This window comes from Tursiops truncatus, chromosome 4 (assembly GCF_011762595.2).
Source record: "Tursiops truncatus isolate mTurTru1 chromosome 4, mTurTru1.mat.Y, whole genome shotgun sequence".
In the NCBI taxonomy this organism is placed as follows: domain Eukaryota; kingdom Metazoa; phylum Chordata; class Mammalia; order Artiodactyla; family Delphinidae; genus Tursiops; species Tursiops truncatus.
In genome coordinates, this window is record NC_047037.1 from 15,012,396 (window position 1) to 15,027,368 (window position 14,973).

The following is a 14,973-nucleotide window of genomic DNA, read 5'->3' on the forward strand; positions in this document are numbered from 1 at the left end:
GAGAACAGAGTTTGAGACTTTCCACTGCCCAGGAGGGAAATGTTAGCGCTTGAAGTAACTTAGTGGTCATCTACTTCAGTTTCTCCTGTAATAGTCAAGAAAATGAGTCTTGCAAATGCCCCATTCTGGAGGCCTGTAGGCAGAATGCAGCCTGTAAATAAGTTTTATTTTACCTTCAATGCATTTTATTATTAGTTAAATTTAGTTTTCAACATTCAAAAATCAAGAGCTTTCACATCAATCTCTATTTCTGGCTTCTGTTGGAGATTCACGTTATCTTAGAATACTGGATTTTTCACAGCCTTCCCTACTAAGTCTGCCTCGTCATTTCCAATCCTACCTGAACTTTGGTGACATTTTATTGCAGCCTCTGGGTCACACAAGACTTAATGGCAGAGATGAGGCCAGAAGCTCTAAACCCATGTTCTTTCCAGTTCATTCTTCTTGCCTTTCTTTGTGATTCTAGTTTTACTGGTTGTTTTTTTCCAGACAATAAATAGCCATTACAATCCTATTTTCTTCTCGAAATTGGATAAAGATATTTGTGGATCTTAGTAAAGCTGCTTCCACCCCTTTAATTAAAAAAAAAAAGTTCTATAACTCACTGAACAAAAGGCAGATAGGCCATTTCAGAGTCAGGATCTTGAGGGATCATCAGCTGACAATGAAAGGGCAGAGTGATTCCTTCCTCAGTGAGGTACATGGTAAGAGTGACTCCAGCTGAAGAAGTCAGTAAGAAACTCCTAATAATCATGTACCACAATGTTCATTGCAGCTCTATTTACAGTAGCCAGGACATGGAAGCAACCTGAGTGTCCATCGACAGATGAATGGATAAAGAAGGTGTGGCACATATATACGATGGAATATTACTCAGCCATATAAAGAAACGAAATTGAGTTATTTGTAGTGATGTGGATGGACCTAGAGTCTGTCATACAGAGTGAATTAAGTCAGGAAGAGAAAGACAAATACCGTATGCTAACACATATATATATGGAATCTAAAAAAAAAAATGGTTCTTGAAAGAACCTAGGGGCAGGACAGGAATAAAGATGCAGACGTAGAGAATGGACTTCAGGACACGAGGAAGGGTAAGGGTAAGCTGGACGAGGTTGAGAAAGAGTGGCATTGACATATATACACTACCAAATGTAAAATAGATCGCTAGTGGGAAGCAGCCGCATAGCACAGGGAGATCAGCTGGGTGCTTTGTGACCACCTAGAGGGGTGGGATAGGGAGGGTGGGAGGGAGGCTTAAGAGGGAGGGGATATGGGGATATATGTATGCATATGGCTGATTCACTTTGTTATACAGCAGAAACTCACACACCATTGTAAAGCAATTATACTCCAATAAAGATGTTAAAAAAAACAAACTCATAATAATCATGTACCTTCTCACTTCAAAGTCTACTCATTAGAAAACATCACATCTTTTAGCCTTTTATTAATATGCTATAAAAAAACCATTGCCTTCTGTATGCACAGATGAGTTAGGCATACGACGGAATAAGATTCCCACTGCCAGGCAACAAATTAAAACAAAAGCTGTCAATATAGAATCTTGCCCAGCTTCTAGAATATGCATTAGATGCATTCAATTAGATAAATTCAGCTAAAGCAGTGTATTCATAAAAGGGTTCATTGTTAACTTTGACGTGTCTTTTCTGAAAAACAGACAAAATCCTATAATATGGTTTCACATATTATCTTTAGATATATGTATGTAGAATACTTGCTGATTTTTTAAAACTTTTTTTGAATTAAATGTTTACTTATCCTCACCATGGCCACTCTGCGTGTCACAGGATGGTTTGTAATTAGCAGTTTCATGTCTTTGAGGCTAGTTAAAGAAAACAACTCAAAGAGCTACTTCAAATATCGTGGAGAAGGAATGTGCAAAATATCACATCCTATATACTGTACCTGAGGTAGTTAATTGCCTATTTCTGTACATTTCACATATGTATGACATGATCAGCACACCTACATAGTCTCAGCAGAATGACTACCTCCAGATCTTTCCAGAAAAATCACTAGGTGTAGTACTTACAAACTATTAAAGCCATATTATTGACCAAAGAGAATAGTAAGTTCTGTAATAAGAGTAAGAATTCTAGCAAAAATGTTTGTCACTTCACTGAAATTTATATCCCTATAAATGATAGAATTAAAATATTCATCTTTGATTGTCTTGCTATAACTGAAGGGACTCATAGTTTATAAGCATCATTCTCAGAGGAGGTCTAAGGTGCCTTTAGACCAGTGATCCCCAACCTTTTTGGCACCAGGGACCTGTTTTGTGGAAGACAATTTTTCCACGGGCGGGAGGGTGGGGGGAATGGGGGTGAGGGGGGCGATATGGTGGTTCAGGCGGTAATGCGAGCGCTGGGGAGCGGCAGATGAAGCTTCGCTCGCTCGCTCGCCCGCCCGCCGCTCACCTCCTGCTGTGCGGCCTGGTTCCTAAGAGGCCGTGACCAGTACTGATCCGCGGCCCAGGGGTTGGGGACTCCTGCTTTAGACAATTACGTTTTGTTGACATCTTACTTGGCATATAATCAAACTATGTTGCCCTGCAGACCTGATCCTAAACTTTCCATGCTTATACTTACTGTCCTGCTAAATATGAAGCTTATATTCTTCTGTACTCTGACTCTTCCTCTAAGTAACTGGTTATTAAATTGATTCATATGGGATTAGTAAGATCATGTCCTTAGTATGTCTTCCAGTAAGTTCTAGATTATCTCTGAGTGTATAGAAAGTGTCAAGAAGTATAAAAAAGTGAATGAGATCAAATTCCTTCAAAAGGGGATGCCTGTATTCCTCTGTGTATTAAAATCCTCCTAAATCAGGCTGCATCTGCCTTTTAAATCTGGCCTCCATTAAACTCTGCTCCAGCCAGCCTGGTCTACCAGCATGGTCTGAGCATGCCTTCAGCTTTTCTGCTTTCTTACTCTACCTGAGTCCTCGATCAGATCTTCCCCATCAACTTTTTTTTATTTTATTTTATTTTTGGGCGGTACGCAGGCCTCTCACTGTCATGGCCTCTACCGTTGCGGAGCACAGGCTCCGGACGCACAGGCTCAGCGGCCATGGCTCACGGGCCCAGCCGCTCTGCGGCACGTGGGATCTTCCCGGACCGGGGCACGAACCCGTGTCCCCTGCATCGGCAGGCAGACTCTCAACCACTGCGCCACCAGGGAAGCCCCCCCCCCCCCGCCATCAACTTTTATACATCTTTTAGGACTTGGCTTATATCCTTCACACCTTGATTATAAGATCTGCTTTTGGAAAATTGAGCTAATCTCTCAAGAGTCAGTTCCATTCCCTGAGCCAAGCACTGGGGCTCTGAAGATTGCAGCACCTGATTCCTGTTCTCAGGGCGCTTGCTGTCCAGTGGGAGAGACCGTGGCCACACTGTGCATCCAGTGCTTTGACAGAGGATTCCCAGAGGGCCTGTGTGCTCAAAGAGGAACACTGACCCCAAAGATGGGGCAAATGGAAGTAAGGCTGGATCATCAGAGGTCACCTGAGGAAGGGGCAAGTAGAGATAGATGATTATGGCAGACAGTGAAGAGGGGGCAGAGGCTCAGAGAAATGAGGATGGGATACTCCTGGGCTAGTACAGATCCTGAAGTGGGAGGGAAAAGTGGTGGGAGATGCAGCCAGAGAGGTGAGCAGCAGGAACCTCCTATCTCCTGTAAAGGAGTTTGAGTTTTATACTGAGTTACGAGGAAGCATGGAAGTGACGAGAGATCATCTCTAAGGTATCTTATAGCTTTGAAGTCTGTAATTCTCTGACCCCAGTTCTCTTCTACTTAACACGCTTGCCCAAAACTAACTTGAATGGCATAGCGTTCTTATTTGCATTTGTATCGTATCCTTTACAGTGGGCTTCGTATACAGTAGGTGATTAAAAATGCCTATCAGATTTCTCTATTTTACTGTTATATTCTGAGAGGCAGAAACCATAGCTTATCTTCTGTTTTATCCACATAGTACCCAGTATTATAAATATTAAATGAGTGAATAAAAGATATGGGTGGGACTCCAGCCTGAATCTATGGCATCTTCCTTTTAGTGGGCCCAAGGTTTAAGAGCCTGAATGCAACCATGTTTCCTTTACTTTTTTGCTGCACAAATACTGGCTAAAAGCCTATGAGGTGCCAGGACTGAGACATACAACATTGCAGTTACAGTCAGTTATGCCCTCTTGGATTTTATATTCTCCCTTTTCTCTTGCTTCTCTGCCCCTACCCATGTGATTACAAAGGTTCAGCAAAATTAGACACCCCTCCCACATAAATCATGGGAAATAATTTAAAAGAATCTGGAGCCCTGCTTGAAATTAAATTGTTCTTTATATTTCTGTTTTATCGTTGCTGCCAAAGTTTTTGATGTAGTGGAAAGAGCATGGAATGCCATATCAGACAGACTGGGTTTGAATCTTCATTCTGCCATTAATAGGTGTATAATTCTTGCACAGTCTACCTTCTCTAAATCTGTTTATCCAACAGAAAAACTGAGCTCACTAGAACAACACATGGTGTTTGTTGGATGCATAGTAGATGCCAGTTTCCCATTCTTCCGCTTTTTTTTTTTATAAGGGTGTTAATTTCATCATGGAAGCAGAGTGAAGAGAAGAACTTGCAGTAAAGCCGTTTGAGGTTCTCCCAGTGTCAGATGTCAAAGTAGCACAAAATCATTTTAGGTCTGTGACACAGGGCACAACAGTGAGAAAATGCCAGAACTGTCAAAGCAAATGGGTAATAAGAATAGAAGTTTTATGTCTTGTTTTATCAGATGTGCATATTAAATATTTTACAATAACCCCAAGAGGCAGATTATATTCATCTCCATTTCACAGATGAGAAAAAAGAGGCTCAGAGAAGCAAACTTGCCCAAAAGTCATGTGTAAGCTGAGATTTGACTCCAAGTACATTCACCATCAAGCCTTTTCTTCCCAAGCCACAGCATGGGACAAGCCACACTGCCAGCTATGAAAAAAGTAAAGTACTGTTGTCCATCTTCTGGTCTACTACTGACTGTAAGAGCTAAAAGGCAGAGACCTGTTTTTAAAAGTCTAAGGAAAAGTATCAGAAAAAAAGTGCGCCATAGCAGCTCTATTCAGAAGCGCAAATCATTAATTTTTTGTGTGTCTGTTAAGTTCTGGCCATGAAAACTTATTGAACAGTTGGGCTAAAGGGCATTGAGCAAATGTCAAATGTTAGCTTGGACACTTGATATACTTCTTTAGAAAAGTGATACTGTATGTTCCAAATATTTTACATTCTCGTGTGTTTAAGTGTAATACATGACATGTAATATATGTAGGTTCAAACTGTTAGCTTTCATAATTGTCTCTCCTGATCTCCCCTGCTGATGATATCAAGCTGAGATGGACCCCATTCTTTGCCAAATTATAGAGTAAATGAAATGAGAACTTAGGGTACCATTAATTTTTTAAGACTCCTGCTCATCTCCTGGTGATGCCTCCACTTTCCTTGTCCAGACCCCTACCTGTACCCTGGATTTCAGGTTCTACCATGTTTCTCCGTGTAAATTCATCACCTCAAACCCCAGTTAGGTGTCCCCTCTGTCCACAGTGTCAGCTTGTGCTCTAACCTGGTCTGGAATTGCCCTGACTGCTCAGTAAGAAGTAAAATTAATTCAGTCTATGGTATTAATAACAAACAGAACCCAGTGTGTTTCTTCCAAGCATATTTACAGTCAAAGGAGAAAAATCGTGGAGGAGTGAGAGCTGGTGCATCAGGCATAAAATGAGGTACTGGTGTCATTAGAAGTAAAGGCATGTTTGGACGGGTAGTGGGACATCCCATGAGGAAATGCTCTATTACAAAGGAAGAGATGAGGCAGAAACTACTGATGGAGTTGTCTGACTTTGTGTGTGAAGGAGGAGGGGTGAAGAAATTAGATTTGTAAAGATGCCTAAAGTGTGGATCTGAGTTTTTTCAAATCCTAAGGGAAAAAATGCACATTTTTAACAGCTACTAGGTATAAACATACATTTTGCAATAGCAGTGTTTGTATCTTTTTTAAAACTACAAAATGTTAAAAAAAAACAACTTCATATGTGTTCCAGGTAACTTTTGTCTACACAAAAAGCATGGGGAGTTAGGAAAGGATTCCTACATCAGACAAACTTGCTGCACCTCAGCCTACTACCCATTTTCTCCTTATCCCGGTACCTCTGGCAGATGTGTTCTTGTGTGTTTGGTAGCTGGATATAGCCAGAGTTCCAATGTCAGTTTTTCTGAATAGCTGCCCTCCCTGCATCACCTGGTTAGTTGGGGCCCATGACAGGAACTCTTTCCTCAGTGACTGCAAAGTGTTTAGTAAGTCCCAAAACCTAAGAGGCATAATTTTGAAGTCAGTGAGAATCAGAACTCCAGGGCAGTTTTATTGAGGTGGCAGCGACTTTAAATGATTCTGGAAAATGCTTCTTCACAGCTATGCTGGAAGCCAGCAAATAACTAATTGAGCCATTACTCTGGTAACAGGTGAAAGGCATCAATTTTCATTTACTCGTCCCTGCTCTGCCTCTCATTTAGAATCTCCCTGCAAACTCACATATTTAAGAGGGTAGGAAGAATAAAAAACAAAAAAGCCAGATAGCTAAACACATTGCTAGTCTTCTAGAGTCTTCTAAACTACGTGGCTTACAATACATGCTGTTGCCAGTGCACCATTATGTTCTCTGCCACCTCCTACTCTTCTCAGTGCCAAATAGACTATGTGGGGAAGCCCCGCTCTCTGCAAACTTTGACAGGCAGCCATTCACAGGGCCTCCCATGACAACTCCAGCTTCTAGATTCAGAAAAGAGTTTTCTGTCAGCAGGATTCATTTACATTCCAACTGACAAGGTTTTGGTCTCAGAGTCTTTGTTTTATGCTATGGTGTCTGTTCAAATTAACAGTAAGCTCAGTTGTGCTCTTCTGACCAAGGGTCACATTCTCATCTGGTGACTTGCTCTGGGCGGGTACAAACTGCATTATAACAAAGGCCACGGCTGTTAACGTGCTTTTACAAGAGAATATCAGAATCTGCTTTATGCATAAGCTCATTGATTTGTGTACATTAATTTTACTCCGTTGGCAGCCATATCTACTTTTTTTTTTTTTCTTATTGTGGAGTGAAAAAGTCTGTACAAGAATGTGAGGCTCTTAGGAGCTGAATATCTTATGTGAGTTCTTTAAAAGATAGTTCTCTGCAAGTTGTATGGTGATCTATTTTACCCTATCCAGTGTGACTTGGGAATTACTGTGGCTTTAATTAAGGTGGCTTTGATTCTGTCTTGTGAGCTAATGACTCTGTATGATTCCATACTAGTATCATAGTTTGTGCTGGCATATTAGGGGTGACTCTGGGCATTCATGGCGGGTGTGTGTCAGGAAAGAAGGCTGGGAAATTCCTGGGCCCTTGTGGTGGGGAAGTGGGGTGGATAGCCCTGTGAATAAATCGACGGCCTCTGCAATTACTGATATCTGTGAAACTTTAAAAATCCTTCCAATGCTGAAACCTCTTCTGAGCCTCAGCTGTATAAACTGACCAATTTTAAAGAGGCCAAATTATCTGCAAATTAGCAAATGAAAATTCTCGAGTTTAAAAAATTGATTTGTAATTAAAAAAAAAATCTTAAGCCTAGAAACTTTTAGAATTTTAAAACTTAAAAAAAATTCATTTGCTAAATGATATTTATTTTTGAGATTTTAATTTTTTTAATTCAATACAATCCTATGCTGAGATATGTTGTCATATATTTCCTGTCAGACTTCATTGATGTGTTGTCCAAAATCATCTGTTGTTGGCAGCAATGAGATACTATGAGAATTGATCTGCAACAACATTTGAAGCATGTATTACTAAAAGAAAAAGTGGTCTAATATTACATTAGTGGTAAATAAGATTTATAAATCGATTTTAGATAATTTTCAGTTTTATCTTAATCGTTAGTCTCAAATAAGTTTGGCTACTTTGCCCTTGATATTTTAACAAGTCATTAATTAAGCTGTCAGGCTATTTTTCCTTCTCTTTTATTGGCTAAATGGTGAAACTAGGTGCAGATGTGTAGTTATCAGAATGATTTCCAGTCTATTTTCACTCTCACCTCTGCTGCTCTATAAATCTGATGGCTGTGGCAGGTTCATAGTGTAAGACATTAGTTATTAAAACCTGAAGTCTGAGTTATTATTTATGAAATCTTATTATTCAGACATTGAATTAATAATGTTTCTCCAAAAGTAATATTCTCAAAATTGGACTGTCTAGAATGGAAATGAAGAAAAATTCATAATTAAGATTTTTTAAAGAATTTGCCGAATTAATCACAGCCTTAGTGATAAGTTTAATTGAAGGGTGTAATAGAGGATGTTAGCATTGATTTCTCTGTCAACTGAAAAAAAAAAAGCACAATCTAAAAGTTGAGAATTATGTTTTATTAAGTGGACATACTGAGGACTTAAGCCTAGGAGACAACCTCTCAGAGAGCTCTGAGGGACTGCTCCAAAGAGGTAAGGGAGGAACCAGAGTATGTAGGAATTCTGTATGTGCACCCCGCCCAGATAGCTGAACATCAAAGATTACTGCGAATTAGAAGAAAAAATGGACATCTCCAGTTAATGAATTTAGGGCTTTTCTATTTATGGGAAGATGCAAATGAAATCATTCCTTCAATACGCACCTTAACTATCTAGGCCAGTATCGTGTTTTTCTCCATCCTGAATCCCCTCACGGTGCACGGTTGGGGGCTGCTGCAGTGGCTGAGGGCTTGTTGGCCACAACATCGTTTGTTTACTGATGTGGCAGGTGACATTCTTTGTCCACGTCTGCATTTATATGCCTAGTAGAAGAAAATTTGTGGACATTATTAAGTGACTTTCATTGATGAGTTTATTCAACACACAAGAAGGAAAAAAGAAATGAAGATGACGTGTTTGACCACTACTAGGAATCAGAGGACCTGGATTTTAGTTATTTTGCAGACATTTACTGCCTCTCTTCTCCCTTTCAAGGTTCACAGTTGCCACCAAAAAGCCTGTTGATGTTTGTGAATGTGTCAGTTCCAGTGGCCCTGAACTCTCATGCCAAATACCTTTGCTCCATATAGCTATGCAGCATTCTTGCTTCTAAACTATAGCTTGTTCCAACCAACCACAGTTATGTTGACATGAGTTAGAACAGAGTCAAAATGAAGGCCACTTCAAGGTTTCAGCCACCTAGTGCAGTTCAGATGTTCAGAGTAAAATCTTATCTAGAACAGTGGAACAAAGTCTAAGATCTTGGGCTCCAGAAACAGTGATTCAAATCTCAGCGCCTTCCTTCAAACTAAGTGAACTTGGGGTCTCAGAGCCTCAGTTTTCTTTTTGGGAAGGAGGTATGGTGATGTTAAAAATAAAAATAATAGAATTGATTAACAGTGACTGGTGGTTATTATGTGCCAGGCTCTATGCTAAATTCTTCCTCTATAAAGAACTTAGCCCAGAGGACTTTCGGGAAGAGTTAAATGAGATCGTGAACGCAGAGCACAGAGGGAAACACTTTGTAAATAGTTGTTACTTTTTCCTACTACTATTACTATCGTAGCTGGTGGTGTTCCTCCCCAGCCCCCATCCCGCTCCTTCTCTTTCTCTACATAATAGCTCTAAGCTGAAATGGCCTTTTCAATAGGGTTGCCAGATAAAACACAGGGTACCCAGTAAATACAAACTTCAGATGAACAGCAACACACTGTTAAGTGTAAGTATTGTATGGGATATGGTTGCATCAAATATTACTTGTCCTAAAAAACTTTTTGAAATTCAACTTTAACTGAGTAATTGGTACTTTTCATTACTAATCTGTCAATACTACTTCTCAAATATGTGTATAATTTGTCCTAGTGGTGGATGATTGGGGATTTTCATGTAATTTAGTCATTTGTTTTAGTCAAAAAAACAAAAAAAGTATTTCAGAGCATTCTCGTAAGTTTGGGAGGGGCAGTGGCTGTCTTTGTGTCTCCAGAGGAGAATTCAGCTGTGTATCTCATTTAGTTTTGACTATTCCATTCACAGTGTGTTTCGTAGGTTAATAGAATATCTTTTTCAAGAATATGGACTCTGTTCCTGGTTGTCTGGGTTACTGTTTTAATGCAGTGGTTTCATTTGGATCACTATGCATAGATAAGTAACAATAAAAAATAATAAAGATACACATAAGGATTTTAAATAACTGTGTTCTGAATTCATCAAGCATTTCAGAGGAATTTTCAACTGTTTGGAAACCTCAAATATTTTGCCAAATATAAAATTCTTGATTATAAAATTTATCTATTTTAAGGAAACTTAGGTTTTCTGCCCATTCCTAACCTATTTATCTTTATAAGAATGATATTTATATAAAAGTTATTTTTAATGTTCTTAAGAGCTTTTGAGTCTTTGTCCATGCTCAACGTCTTATTATTTCTAAATTATACTACAATTTATATATTGCAAAAAAGTGTTTTATTCTCACAGTATGGCATGACACTACACACAAGGAAAGGATTCTGATTTTCTCACTTGAGTAACATTTCTGCCCCTCCTTCCATATCACACATTAATCTAAAGATAAGACATGCCTCACACACCATTTGGAAGTTATTCTCCAAAATGTCAGGGTTGAGCATTAACATCATGTGTTTTTTTGTTTGTTTGTTTGCGGTACGCGGGCCTCTCACTGTTGTGGCCTCTCCCGTTGCGGAGCACAGGCTCCGGACTCGCAGGCTCAGCGGCCATGGCTCACGGGCCCAGCCGCTCCGTGGCATGTGGGATCTTCCCGGACCGGGGCACGAACCCGCGTCCCCTGCATCGGCAGGCGGACTCTCCACCACTGCGCCACCAGGGAAGCCCCATGATGTGTTTTTATATACAAAGTCACCCCTTTGAACATGAATATCAGTCTAGTTATGCACTTTTCAATGTTATTTATTATGAGGTTGCTGTTTTAATACTGCGTTAATTTGCCAACTAGTTATAAATCAAATGAAAATACTTTCTCCTCTAAATAATGGCAAACTTTATATTCTGCTTGACTTTTGACAATATAACATTTACCATTATCATCCCATGCTTCTCTTTTGGAAATTAGTAACATTTGCAGCATTCTCAAATCAATTCCATCTTTATTCATTTGCATGAGTAAGGGCAGAATCATGAAGTGAGTTAAGTTGGTCTCTCGTGACACCCTGCCACATGTCCATGACTGAGTGTCTCCTCCTTGACACCTTCCCAAACATTTGTGGGAGGAATGCACAAATGAATATTGAAGCAATCAGATGGCCACTGTAGAGTGTGTAAATTTCAAAGTGACTGACAATACACAGTATTTACTCCTTTGCTAAGATAACTGTCCAGGATGGACTGGGGGAAAGTGTCAAATAGTCATCACTACAACATCTGTCACCTCTGAAAACTGATAGGAGGGAACAGTTCTCTAAACACTGTACGTTCTGTATAGATATTTAAAAAAATTTCTTTCCTGCTATGCGAAGAAATCTCATAGCAGCAATGATTATTATCCTGACATTTGTTTGGTATTTTATGGTTCGTAAGAACTTTTACAAATCATTTTGGGGAAATTATTAGCTAAAGATCAAGAAAAACTCCACTCTCGCTGTGAGAGTCTGAAACAATCAAACTTTTTATTTGCTTTGCTTTTGTATTTCTTTTACGTAAGACAGAAAATGAGAGATTCAGAACCCCAAGGGACATGAAGCAGTGAAAAGTATGGGTTTTTTTTTGGCCAAGATATTTATTTTCTCCCTAGATAATATTAAGAATCAGACATTATCCTCCACCCTCTCTTGGGGTGGTGTTGCTTTTGTTTCAAAAGAAAGCACAGTGAAAAGTCCCTCTTCTCCCTTTCCTTTATGGGGAAGAGTGAAGTGACAGAACAAGAAGATTCAGCCATAGGTAGAATCTCTTTCTATGACACCTGGTTACCAGTTCCAAGGGCCAAGGTGACAAAACTTCATTTCTTGTATCCTAGGTAACTGGTAGTGATAATATTCCATCATGATTTTTCTCATTTGGGAGGTGCCTACTGATGTCTCCTTTTATTCTTTCGCAGGAAAGTGACAAAGCAGTGCCATGCTCAATTTCTCAAAATAGGTAGGAAGTTAAAATGTTTGCAGAGCACCTCAAACTTCCATTCTTTTTGTTTTTGTCGTGTACAAAATATTTTTGGGTAGTGGAATGGCGCAGCCTGTGTAGAACTCTGTTCTAGTACACTAATGATGTTTATCAGTCCCCATTTGCCAAAATAAGGAGCACTTGTCACATAGCAAATAGCCAAGGGGCACTCACACTAAAAGTGGAGAATTCTCCAGGAGATTCCTAGCACCTTGCCACTCAAAGTGTGGTCCCTGGACCAGGGACATCAGCATCACCTGGAAACTTATTTTTAACAAATTTCTTCATTTCTAATATCTTACCCCAGACCTACTGAATTGAAAACTGCTTTTTAACAAGATCCCAGGTGACTGGTGTGCACATTAAACTTTGAGAAGTGTTGTCTTCACACATAAAGAGAATAAACTAGTGGTTACCATCCGGGAGAGCGTGGGGACAGGCAAGATAGGGATAGGGGTTAAGAGGTACAAACCACTATGCATAAAATAAGCTATAAAGATATATTGTACAAGACAGGAAATATAGCCAGTATTTTATAATAATTATAAATGGGGTATAATCTTTTAAAATTGTGAATCACTGTGTTGTACATCTGAAACTTAATGTTGTAAATCATATGGATATATGTATATGCATAAATGTATATGTATAACTAATTCACTTTGCTGTACACCTGAAACGAACACAACATTGTAAATCAACTATACCCCAATAAAAATTAAAACAAAAAAAATACCTCAGTAAAAAATAATAATAATAACGTGGTGGTTGCTGGAAAAAAGAGAAGTATTATCTTAGCACAAACATAGTATTTTATTAAAGCCTTGCAATAAACCCATGAGGCAGATTCTTGCTATTATCCTTAGCATGGTTATGAGGAAGCTGAGGTATTGAGGTGTTCGAATAGTCTTAAAATAAATTCCTCAAGTATATAGCCTTTAGTAGTAATATTAACAATGTAACAACAATTAAGAAAAAACAGCAGCAGTACAGCACATAAGTAGTTAACTGTCCTGCCTCTGGAGTCAGACTGCCTGGGTTCAAATCCTGACTCTACTACTCACCAACTGTAAAATATTCAACAAGGTGCTCAATATCTGTTTCCTTTTTCAACAGTAAAATAGGGGGTTTTGAGAGGGGGGAGGATTAAATGAATAAATTCAAATAAAATGCTTAGAATAGTGCCTAGCACGTAGTACAAATTCCATATATATTAGACAGTAGTAATAGAAGGAGTAAGAGTAATTGTAGTAGTAACATTTTTTCCAATGCCAACTACATATTTCATTCAGTCTTTGAAATTACTCTACTGTCCCTTCTACCTTGCGGTAGAAGGACTAATGTTACCCAGCTGAACTTGGGTTGACTTCCCTAACATGCAGCAAAGCCAATCTGCTGATGCTAGGTTGCACTAAAAAAGTACAGCATTCTTTGCAGGGTGCCAAGCAAGGAGAATGGGCAGCTAGTTCTCAAAAGACCCCATCCCCGTCAGTGGCATTCAGGGGACGATTTTTAAAGGCAACATTAGGAATGAGGATTACATGCTGTGGACATTTTTTCTGATTGGCTGCTGATGAGGTAACAGGATGATGTTTCAGGAACCTTAATTATCAGCCTGGTTCCAACCAGTCTGGGGTCTGTGTGCTTGTGGTCAGCATGTAGTCACCATCCTCCCCTTTTTTTTGGTGGGGTGGGGGAAGGTCTTAGTTTCTGAGGAACAAATCAAAGATATGCATCAGATCTTTATCTGTTTCCCTTCAGGAGGAAGCAGGGGTCCTGTGACTGTTTTTTGTTTGTTTTTTAACATCTTTATTGGAGTATAACTGCTTTACAATGGTGTGTTAGTTTATGCTTTATAACAAAGTGAATCAGCTATACATATACATATCCCCATATCTCTTCCCTCTTGCTTCTCCCTCCCACCCCTCTGGTGGTCACAGAGCAACAGCTGATCTCCCTGTACTATGCATCCGCTTCCCACTAGCTAGCTATTTTACATTTGGTAGTGTATATATGTCAATGCCACTCTCTCACTTTGTCCCAGCTTACCCTTTCCCCTTCCCATGAGCTGAAGTCCATTCTCTACGTCTGCATCTTTATTCTTGTCCTGCCCATAGGTTTGTCAGAACCATTTTTTTCTTTTAGATTCCATATATATATGTGTTAGCATATGGTATTCGTTTTTCCTTCCTTATTTTTTTTCCCATGGTATCCCAGCACTTGAGGATAGAACTGGCAGACAGGAAGCCACTGGTACCGAAGACATGACGCCGGGGGGGCCAGAGCGCTTTCCCTCTACCTCTGTACATTACATGGACTGGGACCGCAAGCCCGATCCCCGCCAAGAAAAAGAGGGTTATTTTTCTCTTTCTGACTTACTTCACCCTGTATGACAGACTCTAGGTCCATCCACCTCACTACAAATATCTCAGTGTCATTTCTTTTTATGGCTGAGTAATATTCCATTGTATATATGTGCCACATCTTCTTTATCCATTCATCTGTTGATGGACACTTAGCTTGCTTCCATGTCCTGGCTGTTGTAAATAGAGCTGCACTGAACATTGTGGTACATGACTCTTTTTGAATTATGGTTTTCTCAGGGTATGTGTCCAGTAGTGGGATTGCTGGGTCATATGGTAGTTCTGTTTTTAGTTTTTTAAGGAACCTCCATACTGTTCTCCATAGTGGCTGTATCAATTTACATTCCCACCAACAGTGCAAGAGGGTTCCCTTTTCTCCACACCCTCTCCAGAATTTATTGTTTGTAGATATTTTAATGATGGCCATTCTGACTGGTGT

The 14,973-nt window shown here is 39.6% G+C and overlaps 1 non-coding gene across 1 annotated transcript; it reads right to left on the minus strand.

Moving 5' to 3' along the window:
* Positions 1-14,377: 14,377 nt before the first annotated feature.
* On the minus strand, positions 14,378-14,526 carry LOC117312251 (small nucleolar RNA SNORA57). Its single transcript, XR_004526509.1, has one exon. It is a non-coding gene; the product is annotated as a small nucleolar RNA SNORA57 (small nucleolar RNA).
* Between the last annotated feature and the right edge of the window lie 447 nt (positions 14,527-14,973).